We start from the raw sequence: 15,668 nt of genomic DNA, 5'->3' as shown, positions 1-15,668 counted from the left end.
TATTGTTAGATGCTCAGTTTCTCAGAACTGCTATACATGGTGAATTGATGAGCTGTATCTTGAAAATTCCCAACTTTTCTGCAATAGACATCTTCTCCAGAGAACTGGCAAGCCTAAAAAGTTCAGCTGCAAAAACGTCAGCCTGAACCGAAGAGGCGCAGATTGAAGGCAGTGACTCACCAGCTCGCGGTAAGAGTGGCTTTGTGCACTCAGCTTTTTCCCACATTAAACAGTTCTAGGAGAAAAAGTTGTGGGGCTGGAGGATATTTCCCACCATCCAATTCCTCTTGGAATTTCCCAAGATAGGCTCAAGTGTGCATGGATAACCGCACCAAGTCCGTGAAAGAAAAAGAAAATTTCTGTAGAGAGAGTGATCTGAAAAATGTGCATATTTATTTAAGCCTGGAGAAACTGGATGTGCTGCAAGTGACCATCCTTAACATTGAAAACTTACCTGGTTTCTGATCCATAGTGAAAGAGAGCACTGGCAAATTTAAAATTTTTCCACAGAGAATGGGCAACAGATAGTGCAGCCATCTCAGCAACTGGAGCAAATGAAAAATAAAGTGGTTTCACCCACAGCAAAAGTCAAGCCATTAAGAATTTGCAGCCTGTAGTTGGAGAGGGGTGAATGAATGTTTTTGTCTGAGAATAAATAATAGCAGCAATGGTCTGTGACTTACACTGGAGTACAGTAATTACCACGTTGGATCATGGCAGTACCTCACCTTTAATCAAAAGCAGGCAGAATGCTAAACTGGCCACCCTGGGCTGGAAGAGGACAAGGAAGAGAAGGGCATTTTCTACATTTGGTACTAGAAACTGAACTGGTTTTTGAGCCCTAGCACATAATTTTAAAACTAAACCCTGCTGTGAAGCATGGGCACCTATAATGGATAGGAAGATATGGTTTAGTGCACAATTCGGCAAAAGACTTTGGAGAGCCTGTCCCTGAAAATGCTGTAGAAAAATCTAAACATCTTTACCTAAATCTGTTGTCTCTCTAGTTGATAAATTTTTTATCCTCGAATGTAAAAGAAAGCTGTATTTCTCCCTCCACTGTCTTTTAAAGAGAAATGCAATTACTTTTGTGCAGCTTTCAGGTACAAAGCCAAAATAAAGAGTGCACAGTATTTTCAAATTTCCCTTATTTCTATGGCATTAAAAATTGATTTTTTTTATAAAAGAAGACCTACTTTTTTCTCATTTGATTACAAACCTCTCTACAATGTTCTCAAATACATCAACAGAAAACACTCTTTGTGCAGAAAGTTAGAAGTGATTTATAACTGCATATTAAAATGATGTGCTTGAGATATAATCTCAGCCAGGCTGCCAGTGAATTTTCCTAAACTGATCCAGCTTTTGGGTATGGCTTAAAGATTGGAGTGCTGAAACAGAATGTAATTTAGCAGAATGGAGAGCAATTCTTTGACTGCACATCACCATTAAACATCTCTTTTTCAAAAAGTACCTCTGACAGCAGCATCCTTTGGAGCTGCATTCATTAAGGCCTCACAAATACCAGCCAATATGGAAAATATTGTGTAAAAGTTGAGATTCTTAAATTGATTTTAATTAACAACAGGAGTGAAGGATAATATAAACATTTATGTTAGGTCTGCAGGCCTTCTCTGGAAGAAAAACATAATCAGTACCTCTAGTGGCCCCCTGCTGTTTCCATCACCATTTCTGTGTTCCACAACTCTTCCCCAAAAACTCTTCCAGCAGCAGCACCTGCATCAGGAAGAAAGGAATTAGTCTCAACATGTATCTATAAGCCAGTGTGGTGTCCAGAACCCCAAACTCTGAGATTAAAGATGAACCAACACCAAAGCTGTCTGTCTCCCAAAGGGTTGCCAAGCCACTGATAAAGTTTATGGCAAGATTCCCTTTTATTTTCCAAGAATTTTGTCTCTTTTAAGTGCTGCATCACCAATAGCTATACTTTAAAAGAGAGTGACTGTTTCAGGAAAGTTTGAGCCATATGATAACTTTGCTGAAAGGTTGTTACATAGGACTGAAGGGCTGCCTGCTCCAGAGACACGACCTTTTGATATGTAAGACATTTGTCTGTCAAAGAGACAGCACACAGTCTATCACTCCAGAAACAACATTCACATTTTTGTAATCACATACTTAGTCCTCTGCCTGTTAATTCTTGTTTTTCCTCACTAGAAGTGCCCTAATTGAGTGATTAAATGACAAGAAGACTAATCCATTTTGGCAACACAGCTTTCACAGAGAGATACTGGGGTACATCATAAACTCAGATGACCAAGAACCAGCAGGTTACATCAACAAGTCCATTACTACAGCTAAAAATGTTATTTACCTTTAATTCTGAGAAAACTGAGACATTTCATTATTTCCTTAAGTAAGTCACAGATTGTTCTCCAAATGACTTCAAAAAAGATGTTTTTATTCCAAAAATGAGAGCCCAAAATTTGTCATGGGAGAGACAGAGATGTCAAATTATGGTTACAACTTTGTTGGCAGAGGAGGTAGTTTTACTGCATATTTCTTTATTAATTAAAATGAACATACTTTCTCCTTGAAAGTGAAGTTCGGGCTTTATTTTCAATCTTAATCCAGAAATGATCCTTTTCAGTTTCCTGATCTGTCAAGGTTTGACAGACAAGTCCCAAAAATTGTCACAAAACTCTGTGGTTTCCGTTAGAAGTCTGAAGTTAATTTAATTCACTCTGGCTCAGCTTTATCAATTTTTGGAACTCTTGAGTCACTTTTGACCTTGTTGCAAGGCCTGAAAAATGTAGAATTGTTTTTGAAAGTAGACAAAGGGGCATTTTCATTAAATTTCCTCTACTTATGTGACTCACTGAGGAATGATCTGTGCAGAAGAGTGTAAAGCAACTCTGACTACTTGGCCTTCCTTATTGTGTCTTATCTCCTCAAGCTTGAATCTTTCAAAGAATGCTAGGGCTAGGGTAAAATGTTCTTCCAAGTAGTTCACAGCCCTAGATGGGAACTTACAGGTTCTTTATGATACAACATTCATGTCCACAAGAAAAAGTTCTCTAAGTCACGGTTAATCAGTGCCTCGGAGTCTAAATGGTTATAAATATTGTATCCATTACTCTGATTTATGTTTCTCAATTGATTCATCCTGAAGCAAAAGAGAGGGGAACACACACTGACATAATTTTGTTGTAATTCCACTTAAGTTATGTAATTCCTTAACCTTATTAGCCAAACTGGTACTGGTCTGACACTAAGCAGTGGGAATGCTCACAGATGGCGGGGGTTGCTTAGCCATTGCTACTTCCACACTTTTGTGGTGTATGGGAGGATACAGTGACAGTACTTAGTTTACAGTTTAATAGAAACAACAAAAAATTTGTTGAGGAGAAAGAAACAGTCCCACGAGTGTAATCTGGCTTTTTTTTTTTTTTTTTTTTTTTTTTAGTTTAGAAGTGATTCCTATTTACAACTTCACACTCCTTTGTGCTTTATGAGCCAACTAACTTTATGTAGTCCTCATGGCAGAAATGGGACTTTAGGAACAATAAAGAAATCAGTCTTTCATCCTGTTCAACAACCAACAATTTTCCCTTGCCATAAGATGAGGACAGATGTGGGAGGCAGACTAACTTCCTGGAGCAGCAGAGGTAGGCACAAAGCATCCACAGTCTAATCAAGACAGGCCAGGCAATCTCATCTTTGTGCTTCTCCTGCCCAGCCCTGCTTTAAATCCTCATCTGCAATTAGTGATGACATGTTTCTAATCCTCTTCATACAAGCCATCAGAGGATTGTAACTTCATGTGGGAAATGTCAGGGGAAGAAAAATACAGAACAAAAATACATCCTTCTTACAAAAGCATTCAATACCAAAGAGAGAGGAACTAAAAATAAAAAACAGACTGGAAGGGAATTTTGTTTATAACTAAATAACTCCAGAAAAATAACTGGGCTTGCTGTTCCTTTGTGGGATTGAGATTTTGTTTGAGGGTACAGTTTATGCCTGCAAAATTTCATACTGAAGTAGTTGCACTTGTGAGTAGGTATTATCCTCTTTAGGTAATAAAAGAAATAATGATAGCAATCAGATTTGTTTCTAGAATTGAACAGTAGCTTAAAAACTGTCAACAAGAATTACTCACAAAACCAGCCATCCTACATATTTAACTCTTTGTTTTGCTGCCACTTTCTAGATTGCAAAGGTTTCTTTTCATTTCGTGGCAATGAACACTGGAAAGGGATAATTTATTTATAAACAAATGATGTCATATAATGCTTCACTCTCAGCAATATTTATTGTGCTCAGATAAATGTTGTTATTAACATTATTCTTATTATCATTATCACCACCATTCCTATAGAGAGAAAATACAGTTTGAACATATTTCTCCTTTTTTTTTAACTCGTGGCAGGGAGATTTTGACATTTGAGCATCAACTCTTTCTTCTTATTTTATGCATTTGCCCTCTGGCCATTGTCAACCCCTGCAGCCTGAATAATGAATTCCTCTTTATTGCACTGTCAGTGTGCTGTCATTACTGCAGACTACTTCTCCTCTGGAAGGCTGTTTTGTAAGTTATTTCTGAGAAGATATACCACATATGTGGTTGGGATTTATAGAACTGTACTGATCCATCATTTTCTGGAACATCCAATGCAGCCACTGTAAATTTAAGGAAAAGGAGAATTCTCATCCAGCTATGGATGTCAAGCCATTCTAGGGAGTATTATCTGCTTCCAACTCCTTGCTGCTTCTATACAGGAAGCACAAACTCAGCTCATGAACAAAGAGAGATTTCAGTTTGCCTTTGCAGTAAGATTGTAACTTTCTTTACTCCACCTTCACTTCCTGCTGCCTTGTGAGAAAACAAAAATTTGTGTGTGATCTTGAACTTAGGTCTTCTGCATGATAGGAAATGATGCTACCAGCTGAGCTTTCAAAACAGCTGTTAGATTCATGGAAAGCTGTTTTTCTTCCATAATTATCCTAGAAAATGGTACCATTTTAAAAAGTCTTATTTAGCATCCTCCACACGGTAAGAAAGTCACTTTTATTCTTCTCATGGAATTAATGCAGATGCTATTTTTAACCACAAAAAAACCACGTTTCTTCCATACATTTCACAAGATTTTTCCCATTGTGTTTCACAAGACCAAAGCTCTCATAATATCAATGCCTTTGCTGAGAAAGGAAGGCTGGAATTGATAGTTCTAGGTTTTGGTTACTGGCAGACTTCAACCTGCATAATAAATATTCAGAATTGAAATAGGAGAACCCTGAGGCTTGAGAAGCAATGGAAACAATAAATGTGTTTTAGAGATGGAAGCAGGTCCAGAATTCCTTCTGCTAGACTACCTTCCTAGAGGAAGTTGCTGCCACCCAGAAACTGAGACTGCTGAGATTTTGAGAAGATGTGAAATGATTTTATATTGGGTAAAAAGGTTTGGGGTTTGTTCAGAAATATTAAGTACTCATATGTAGAAATATGCTACTGCAAATCTCTTAAAAGCTTTTGTTTATTAAACAAAACAGAGACTTCATAGGACTTGCGGGTAATTCCCCCTTTTTTCTTTTTTTGCTTATGTGGGGATGATCTACCAAAACAAAAATTGCTCTAATTGTGAATTATCTATTATTCTGCATTTTTGAAATGTCTTCTTCTCTGTCCTTGGCTTATAGGAATCACTACTCTAAATGCAGCCTCACTTAACTCATTAAAAATTACCTGGGTTTTTTTGGATGATCTTAGAAAGTTGAAAGCATAATTCCATATGAACATTGCTTGCCAGCTATGTAAGATTCATCTTGGAGGTGTCTGTTCAGTTCCTGTGCTGGTCCCCTAGGTCCAGGGTACTTACATTTTAATTAAGCTGAAAATGATAAGGTAATGATAATGAAATTATAATGATAATGATAAATGAAGAGGTAGAACAGCTCCATCCATGCAGCTGTATCATCAACAAGGACTCCCACATCCTTCCCATCCAGACAAGGTCTTCACAAGAGCTTGTAGACAGCTTGCAAATCTCCCTGCACAGGAGTGGCTGGCAGCACTCCAAACACGAAAACAGGGAGCAAATGGTGATCTAAACACCCAGGGGGCCTCCAGATCCCCTTCAGAGGTCACTCTCCCTGTTCAGACAAGAATGAAGTCATTGGATGGCAGTGCCAACAATGAAATTCTTAACTGTGTAAGCACATGCATGGAAGAAATATTTCATTTTTGCATTAGATGCAGAAGCTGAAAGAGAAGAGATAGGGAAAAGGATAGACTGCAGGGGTAAGGCATGTACAATAAAAACCTTAAGTTTGTGAAGAAACAGAGACTTCTTATTTGTCTAGAAAAGCCAAATAAAATCTCTGAGGCTGCCTAAATGGTCTGATACTTAAAATTTTTTACCTGGGAATGAAGGTGCAAGATCTCAAACAAGAGCTAAAGCCAACTTCCTCTCCATTCACCCCTCTAAGATGGAAATCCTTCTGAGCATTTTAAGATCATCCAAAAATTATCCAGCTCTTGTGCACTCCTGCAGACTCATTCAGAACAGAGTTTTGCTACGTCTGAGGGAGTCTGTTGAGAGAAAAGGATGGAGGCAATAGTTACACCAACAACTTCCAAACAAAACCAGACAAAAGGGCCACTCTGCCTCTACCTTGAAGTTACTGATGGTCATCTGGTGGATGCTTAACAAGATACAGCAAAGTAGATCATTGCGTCTTGAGTGCTGCATGTTCCCACAGTAGGTTATGGTGGCCCCTCTGCCTTCTGTCCTTTCTGGCCTTGCCTAGAGAGAGAGAAATCTGAATTACAAAGGAGAGCAAGGAAAAACAGAGCATAGGCACTCCTTTTACTTTTTAAACTCTATTATTACTGCCAATGAGTTACTTTTTGAAGCTTAATGTTCTGTACTAAGCATGAGACTTAATTCTTGAAAAATGTCTTACATCTACCAGTGGCATGGGTACAAAAGTATGAGAGCTTTTACTTTTCCAAGCTTTTGCAACCAATGCAGCACTGATTTTGTAATTCATGATTTGCTGGTTGCTTTCACCCTTCCTTTAGCAATAATGAAACCAGAACTTCCCAAGGTTGCACTGACAACCTCAAGAAGCCCTATCACCTACTGTCCTAGCCTAGCCCACAGAATCAGTAAATTTGGAAAAGAAATCAAATATCATGAAATCCAACCCTTGATCAAGCACCACCTTTTCAACTAAACCACAGCACTAAGTTCCACACCCAGTCATTTCTTGAACACCTCTAGGGATGTTGGCCATAATGCCAACAAACAGGTCTGTAACCACCCTCAAAACCTGCCCCAGAACACTCTGAGCTGTAAGAACTCATCTGATACCAACAGCCAAATGTTAGCATAATTATATTCTGGATAAATTACCATGTTATTTGATAATGTGAGAAAAATTATTAGGTTTTATCTTTTTCCCAGGAATTTAATGGTAGTTCCTTATTTCTTTTGTCACTATGTCTTCTTTTTATTCATTTTTCTCACTGACTGCAGTTCTCCTTTGAAACAAGAACTGCTTTTGTTATCTGATTTTTTTTTACATTTTAAGCACATTAGCTATTTAGAGATTTTATATTTAAAATTAAATCAGCCTACTCTTGGTAGAATGATATATTTCTGCACTTCACAGCACAGACTTTTCACAGTGCATATTCTTTTGCATTATATTTCCCCTTTAGGCAGCTGCTTGCCGTAAGACACTGCTAACTGGGGGAAAAAAAGATATTAAAGTTGGGAGAAAGCAAGAAACAATGCCTTGAAGTTCAGACATCACATAATGTGGCATGTTCATCTCTTTAGCTTAATAACAGCAGGTTAATACTGCAAAATGCCAAGTGCCCCGGGCTCCTACTGCAGTCAGCTGGAGTTGACAATTAGCACCTGACAGATGCACTCAGGTGCTAAAAGCTTGAGACACACTAAAACTGCTGGTTTGGCTAAACAGCACAGGCTTCCTTCCCCCTTTCCTTTAACTGCTCATTTATCTTCAGGAAGGTGCAAGTCAGGAATTTCGATTTCTGGAGCTCCTCGAGTGGAGTCGATTTCTGGAGTGCCCAATCCTGCAAGGTCCTTGCTGGTCATTAGCTCCTTACAAAGTATTCCTGTCATCACCAGCTAGGCTCTTGTGTGAGCTCTGAGCAGGGGGAGTTCCTGGCACTGGTCTCTAAGCTTTTAAACAATCATTCATGGTTATTTGAAGAGATACTGAAAATTACAGTTTAGGCCTTTCTGAAGAATCTTTTCCTTCCTCTGAAGTAGACATAATTCAGTCATTTACAGAGTCTATATTATGGTTTTTTGCTTTCTTGCAGGTTTTTGGCAGTATCTGGTGTTGCTAAGGCTGATTTAATTCCTATTACCAGTCCTATTCCCAGAGGCAGCTTTTCCAAGGTGATTCCTGACACAGGAGATGGTGAGTTGCTTTTCACCCTCACACGCAGAGACTTTATACATGTGGTTGTGATGTACCTGCTTTAGTGATCAAATTAACTTGGCTGGATCTTCCAAAGGGATTCTGCAAAGCAGGTTGAATACAGGGTTTTGCTGACCTCTGCCAGACTGACCTTTCCTTAAAGCAGGAGAGGAGCAGAGAAAAGTCTGACTGCAAAAAGCCTCACGTGGGAACAGGGAAATGCAGCCAAGGGAGGGTTGACCTGTGAGGTTATTGAACATTAATGGGGCAATCTGAGCACACTTAGTGCAGTGGAAAGCTGCAGACCAGCCAGGAAAAGATGTCAAAGAGGACAATCAGTTGAGAAAAAGAGAGCAGTGGCTGACAGAAGGATGTCTGAATAAATGAAGGATGTCCAGCCCAGTGAGAAATTCAGGCACTGCAGAAGCAGCTTAGTCTGCAGTCCTGGATCTGAGCGACCTTCTCCACAGCCTTGGACATTTAAACACCCAACATCTACTTTAACTGAGGGGAAAAAAACAATGGTGCCAATATAATGCTTCATTGCACAGATATATTTTAAAGACTTAACCTTTGCAAGACATTTTGAAGATGGAAAGCCCAGCAGCACAAAGATATTTTGTGAGAAGACTTTTCTCAATTTTTGCATTAGCCACTGTATGCTTGGTTTTATTTCTGGTTTTGCCTTGTGCAGTTTTACCAAGTGACTTTTTCCATAGCCTACTTGTAGATTTTTAACAGCAAAGATGAAATCTCAAAATCCTTGTTTTGAGTAGTCATTCAAATTCAACAGCTTAACATTGATAACATTTCAGAAAGGACAATTGGTTTGAATACAAAAATGTTTAAAAATAGAAGGATAAAACTTCCTGCAACAGTATCAGGAGAAGAAATTGTCATTTAACACTGAGACATGAATAATAAAGCAAAATAAACAAAATAAATCTTCACCAATCATTTAATTGCCTGAGCAAATGAGCATGAAATATGATTGCTCATAAGTGAACCTGAAAATTCCACATGTTGAGACAGAGTCATGTGCCACCATTCAACATTCAGAGACTTTCCAAGGTCTTAATTAATCTAAGGTCTTAATTTAATCACATAGCATTTTTTTGCTAGAGGAAGAAAAATACCCTTAAGGCTGATGTTTTCCCCATGTTCAGCTCTCCTTATCCTCATCTATATCTACACAAGTTCTCACCCCTGCCATCTCAGGATTGTGTCCACATTCTGAAAGATGCAGCAAATTGCATTTTAAAAGTCTTACAGTGAGAGGTAAAGACAAGGTTGCTGCATTTGTAATAACAGAACACATAAAAAATGTTACTGAGTAGCTGTAAAATGGACTAAAGTCACCCAGTTCATGGTACTGTTAATGAAACATATGGATTTTAGTGAAAAATAGGGGCCAGAGCAGGGGCCAATTTCAGCCCTTACAAGCCTTTGCTGCTGCCATAAAGAATATATACAGAAATACAAAGTTCACAAACTTGTATTATTTCATACTGCTAAGCTGGATTTTACCTTGGCCAGGAATTCCTCCAACTGCCATCTGTACACTTAATAGAGAAAAGGAAATCTTTTATACTGTATCTGGAAGGTTTAGCAGACTCAGGTGTGGGGAAGGCTTGGTTTGAAAGCTTTTCTTCCCTTTACTCTTGTCATTTTTAAAATTTACTTTCTCTCTTCTAGTTACTGTAATGAGAGAGAAATTTTGGCTGTTCCTTAATTCTACTAAAATACCTGTGGTGACATTAGAAAGAGAAATTACCTGGTAGGAGAAAATGAAAGTGAAGTTTAAACAAGGCTTCTGTTCCTGATGGAAATGGTTTTCCTGGCTGCATGCTGGTTTCTAAAAGACAATGACAGACTGGCAGCTTGAAGAAAACAGGTCTTGACAGCACATGTTAGTGAGCCAAACATTTTCTAACACCTTGTGTCACACAAACCACTTTCATACCATCTGTGCTCCAGCAGTGAAGGGTTGTCCTGTCCCAGGCAAAACCTTTTGTCTTTGCACAGTCACAGGAAGCAGAGAGCAGGTTTGTAACACCTGTCTGAGGCTGGATGTGTGCAGGGTGTCAGCTCCTCCTGTAAAATCCCTCTGTGTGTCCCTGGCTGCCACAGCCTGCCAGGAGCAGCTGCACAGCTCAGCAGACAGCCAGACAGGAGTCATATGGGCACTGGTTTGCTTGTTTAGAGCTGCCTTGGCTGGCTGAAGATGAGAAATAAAGATGGGAGGGAGAGGAAGAGGGGATGCAATTCAAAGGCAAGCACGTGCCTCATTAGCACAGTATGTAAGTTCCTTGTATTCTGGAGAAGGTAAAAATATTTTTCAGCACCTTTTCAAATATTTCTTTTTAAAAAAAGTCTTTAGAAAGACAACACATTTCTAAGATAAATATAAGTAGCACAATCTGCAACTTAAATAGAGACCAGGAGGGCAATTAATTAGAAAGCATACCTTGATTATAATAAATTCCCTTCTTTGGGCAGCTTTGGTGTTTGTCATTATTAAGTTGCACGTTTCTCAGTATTGGAAGAACAGAAATAAATAAAACTAACTCTTACATAAGTAGCATAAAGGATTATCCCTGATATCACTATCAGGCACAGGTTTTGTGCTAGTAAATTCCCATATGCCTATGGCAATTTAAAAGTAACTGAGTTGCCAAAATTTTATGTGATTTGTCAGAATTAAAAAAAAATGCCAAGATCTCTGCAAAAAGAAAACAGCCCCTCCCATGCAGCAAGTAAGCTCTAAATGCAGTCTCTTCTTTCAGTATTGTCATTTTTGAGGCTCAATATTTTTCTCATTATCATCCCTGTTTCATGGATTTTTTTCTTACTTTAATGAATTTCTGTTCTCAGGCACATAGCTATTTTCTTGGCTATCTTGCTTCATTATGCTGATGGAAGCAGCCTTTTAATTTAAGACATTATTATTAAAAGTAATGCATGAAAAGGCTTATCTGAAAGATGTATTTGGTTGGCAATAGATGCAAATCAAAATGCAACAGTCTAGGTACTCAATTATATATTTTAATGGAAGAATTTGAGTAAAGCTCAGGCAGAAAGGAAAAAAGCATCTATCATTTAAATTACCAGCATATTGGTAGACTGTTCCTATATTTCATACCCTTCAATAAAGCTGAGACTGAAGCTGGGTGAGTGGACAGCAGTTGGTTTCTGACGTCTCCATCCTTGGAATACACAGACAGCAGTTTTCCAGAAGCATGAGATATTCCTGATATATATATATATCTATATATATATATATAGATATATATATATATTTTTTTTTATTTTATTTTTTTTTTATTTTTTTTTTATTTTTTCCTGATTTTTTTTTCTCCCATGGATTAAGTACTTACATCTTCCAACATCTGGTAGGCTAATTCATCTTTTGTAATCTGTGTAAACATTTACCATCTACTTGCCTTTGGATGGACTCCATACCTTTTTTTCTTTGGTGTCTTGGGAGATGCACTCTGACCTAGGCTGAGGGTGCTCCACAAGAATGCACACACAGTGATGCCTCCACTGGGGCACTCATCAGACATTCAGCTGTCCCAACCGTATTTGGGGTAATTAGGTTTCAAATTTGCAGGCTTTTCTTCTCAGCTCAGTACAACACAAGTTGTACTGAAGTTCATTGAAGAGGGTAAGAGCATCCTGCAGACTCCTGCTGACCAAAAGCTCACATGACACAAGTCCTCCTGTACATGAGCAGAGAGGATGCCAGTGAGTGAGAGCATTCCTGCTCCATGGAACTCAGCTTAGCTCTTTGGAGCTATGCTCCTTACTGCTCAGCCTCCTGGCAGTCTCTGTAATGCTGGGATCTGGGATCAAGCATCCTGAACAAGTACAAGAGGAGAAAATAGGCACACAGACTCTTCTAAAACATGAATGAAGAGTCTCTGTAATCTACTCCTTCCTAAAGGGGAATGCATGTAAGGCAGATTTTAAGAGCCAGCCTTTAAGCCCACCTATTGCTGTGCATGTAAGGAAAGCAAATGTGCTCTGAAAGAAACCTCAAGGTCATGGAGTACTCTGCTTCCCTGTAGAAGCACCTCCAGCAGGACAGAGAATGAGGTTGTCATCTCACTCTGTATCTGATTCATATCTAATGCAGAGCTTAATTTAATTTTTTTTAATTGTTGTTCATCTTTTTATTTTATAGCAGTCTGTCAGCTGAAAACTGGCTTGACAATCAAACAAAACATCACCACATAAATATAAACGTTTCTCTATTTGTAGTAACTCAGCTTAAACAATTTCTGGAGTTTGTGGGCAGCAACAATGCTGGTAAGTTTTGCCTCATCACTGAGCTAGAGCTCATCACAACTTTTGGATCATCTACTTTTATTTCTGATCTCTGTACCTGCACTCTTCTAACATATGCACCAACCTAGACTTTTACAGCAGCTTAACAAGACATCATCACTGCAGACAGAAGTTAGGCTTTAAAATGGAAAGCTGAAATGACAGGAAAATTTAGATTTAAAATGGAAAACTGAAAAGATAGGCCCTGCTTGCAGAAGGGTTTCCTTTTGGCATAGTTCCCATTAATACAGAATAATTGCTTCAGCTGGGCTTTTTTGTTCAAATATTTAGGAATTTGCCTGACATTCACTCAAATCTTAGCAGCCTTAGCTACATTCAGAAGGACTGATAATTTAAAGATTGTTTTACTTTCATACAATAGAGTTAACTCAAAGAGTTTTATCAAAATTCTCACCTGTTAAATTTGACTTTGAGGTTATTTTAATTATACTGGAACCTTCTAACTTGTTTAAAAAGTCACTGAGATGCCAAACTTCAATCAGAAATTCAGGACAATTGGTACAGACACTGAGGCAGAAGAAGAGGACCTATCAGAAGGCTGTACTTAATGAGATTTCCACAAGACATCTGAAAAGTTGACCTTTGCCAAGTGCTTCTTTTATCATGTATTGCCAGAAATATGTTACTTCTTTAGGTTATGTATCTGCAGTAGAGTCTATCAGCTAAAATCATGCAAGTTGCAATTCTGCTGAAGCCAGTGCACTCTGGGGAGGACAATTTTAGCTACAAATGAATGGGGTCACTTACAGTTAAGATAAGGGAAAGCAAGTTACTGCTACTTCAGTAAAATGCATACACTTATAATAATAGGGGAAAGGAATGTTCAGACTTGAAAAATTTTTAAAAATGATGACAAGTACAATGTATTTAATAAGTTTGTGTCCTGTTTTGAACATAGTGTTGTCATCATCTAAACATGTTTAGTTGAATTAAACTAAGCTAAACTAAGTTATTGCAGATAGGGTTGGTACAGCAAAGCTCAACAGATTCATTTTCAAAAGGCTCAGCAGATGAAGGCTCAAACTTGAGATTTCAGTCAGGACTTAAGATAAAGTACTAAAGGGTTTTTTCTCTTGCACTTCAATCGACTTCAGAGATGAGACATCTTTTTCCTTTCAAAAATGTGGGATTCTCAGGACACTAAACACTAGGACTATGCTGTAGTAAGATCAATTATAATCTATTATAATATATTCCTGCTGACTATCACAACTATCACCTCTCCCATCAGAAAATTGCCAAATATCCCTTATCCTCAGCCAAAGCTTAAACACTTAGTACCTGCAAATGAAGGCTGGAATTCAATGGACCAAATATAGACACCCTGAACCAATCACTCAAACTTTCTTTTTGCAGCAATAGAGAGAAGCAGACACTCTTAAGGTGCAAGGCACTGGTGTAAATAGGTCAGCACAATCTCACCCCAGTATTTGCTTCTCTCCCACAAATGGTGCCTAAAGTGCCAAAGAGTACCTGTCTAGTGCAGATTGCTTTTAGCTTAGGCAGACACATAAAAGGAGGTGAGAAGAATTCTACTAAAAGAAGCTGAAAAACTTAGAAAATGACAGTTTTGTTTCCCTTTATATAAACAGGTGCATGAAACTTTCTCACTTAGTGGGAGTTGGTAACTTCAGGAAGAGGAGTTTATCAGAAATACAGGAAAGAAAAACTGAGGAAAAAAGGTTTAATTCATAGGATAGATTAACCTTTGCCATGTCCCCAGTGCAGGGGAAGAGGTTGCATGGTCTGTTCAAGAAACACTGGGAAATCTTCAGTGAGCAACAAATTCCATGGGTTCCTCTGTGTGACAGCTCTTGTGTGCTTTCAGAGTCCTTGCTGCAGAGTTTTTGACAAGGTCTGTGCTGTTGTGAGCCTTGTCTCCCATGACAGCTAAGGGCTATAATCCATAAAAATCAAAGTTTGTACATAAATGTTGTCTTGAAAGAGTGTGTTGGGTTTTATCTAAGCCTGTCATTAGAAACTTTTCCCCTGAGGTCTTTCAGGTCCTTGGAAAGAAAGATCAATATTTCTATAGAGAAAAATACAAGGCAGCTGATACAGGATTTCTTGATGTGCCTCTCTGGGTCAGAGCAGCTTCCAAAGATTAATCTGCTAACAAAAAGCAAAGCAGGATCCTTTGGAATCAGCTGCTGACATGCTGGAGATGATGGAGCACCTTAGAGACTGATGATAGCCTGGAAATGGAATGGAAATGCAATGCATTGTGTTTTTCCTATGAGGAAACAATACTTAGCATTGGCATTCTTGGCAGAATTCATTTCTCAAAAATCTATGAAGTCTGTACTAAGCCTGTACACATTGTGAGATTTTATTTTTCTGTTACTCAGATTTAATTGAGCTTCCACAAAAATGTCAAGGCCATGTGTCTCACCAACAAGGTCATCCTGTGTCAGAAGTCAAGGTCATAAAAGACAGCTAGAATTTCTCAGCCAAGAAAAACATTCACAGACATTTTACATTGGCAAAAACAACTTAACTGTTTTCTGCCTGCCTCTAAAAAAAATGGCTGCTGGAAAATATTCTACCTACATTTCCTGGAAATGATTCTTTCTTTTCCTACACTGAAAAGAAAATAACCCAAGGCAGACAGAAATTTCAACCAGCTGATTAAGGTTAGCTTAGAAAGTAGAGAGCAATAGAGAAACAGGGCTTTGGAATGCAAATTTTAAGACAGTGATGATCAGATCTTCACCTACCCCTGCAGCAAGCTGAAAATTTGGATTTAATGCTGTAGTCCTTCAAGGAGTTGGTATTTACTTGGCCAGGCAAACAAAGGTCCAGTTCTCTGAGGTCTGTAATGAGAATAGTATTTTCTTTATTTTGGAACAGGATTTGGTTTAAAATTATAAATATGTATACTGCTAAGCTGGACAAAC

The 15,668-nt window shown here is 38.4% G+C and overlaps 1 protein-coding gene across 4 annotated transcripts in view; it reads left to right on the top strand.

Moving 5' to 3' along the window:
* Positions 1 to 15,668, top strand: part of HTR1F (5-hydroxytryptamine receptor 1F) — a 102,869-nt gene that overhangs the window by 39,498 nt on the left and 47,703 nt on the right. For 2 of the 4 annotated variants that reach the window (XM_056493343.1, XM_056493352.1), the window contains exon 2: positions 8,321 to 8,421. The exons of 1 other annotated variant lie outside the window; for it this stretch is intronic. The gene's annotated coding sequence lies outside the window, so the exon portion shown is untranslated. Of the gene's footprint in view, positions 1 to 8,320; positions 8,422 to 12,661; positions 12,733 to 15,668 lie in introns of those variants that run through there. One more of the 4 variants, XM_056493361.1, reaches the window with a different exon arrangement.

The sequence above is a fragment of the Oenanthe melanoleuca genome, chromosome 1 (genome assembly GCF_029582105.1).
Source record: "Oenanthe melanoleuca isolate GR-GAL-2019-014 chromosome 1, OMel1.0, whole genome shotgun sequence".
In the NCBI taxonomy this organism is placed as follows: Eukaryota; Metazoa; Chordata; class Aves; order Passeriformes; family Muscicapidae; genus Oenanthe; species Oenanthe melanoleuca.
Note: the sequence above shows the minus strand (reverse complement) of the source record. Positions and strands in the feature narration are given on the sequence as shown.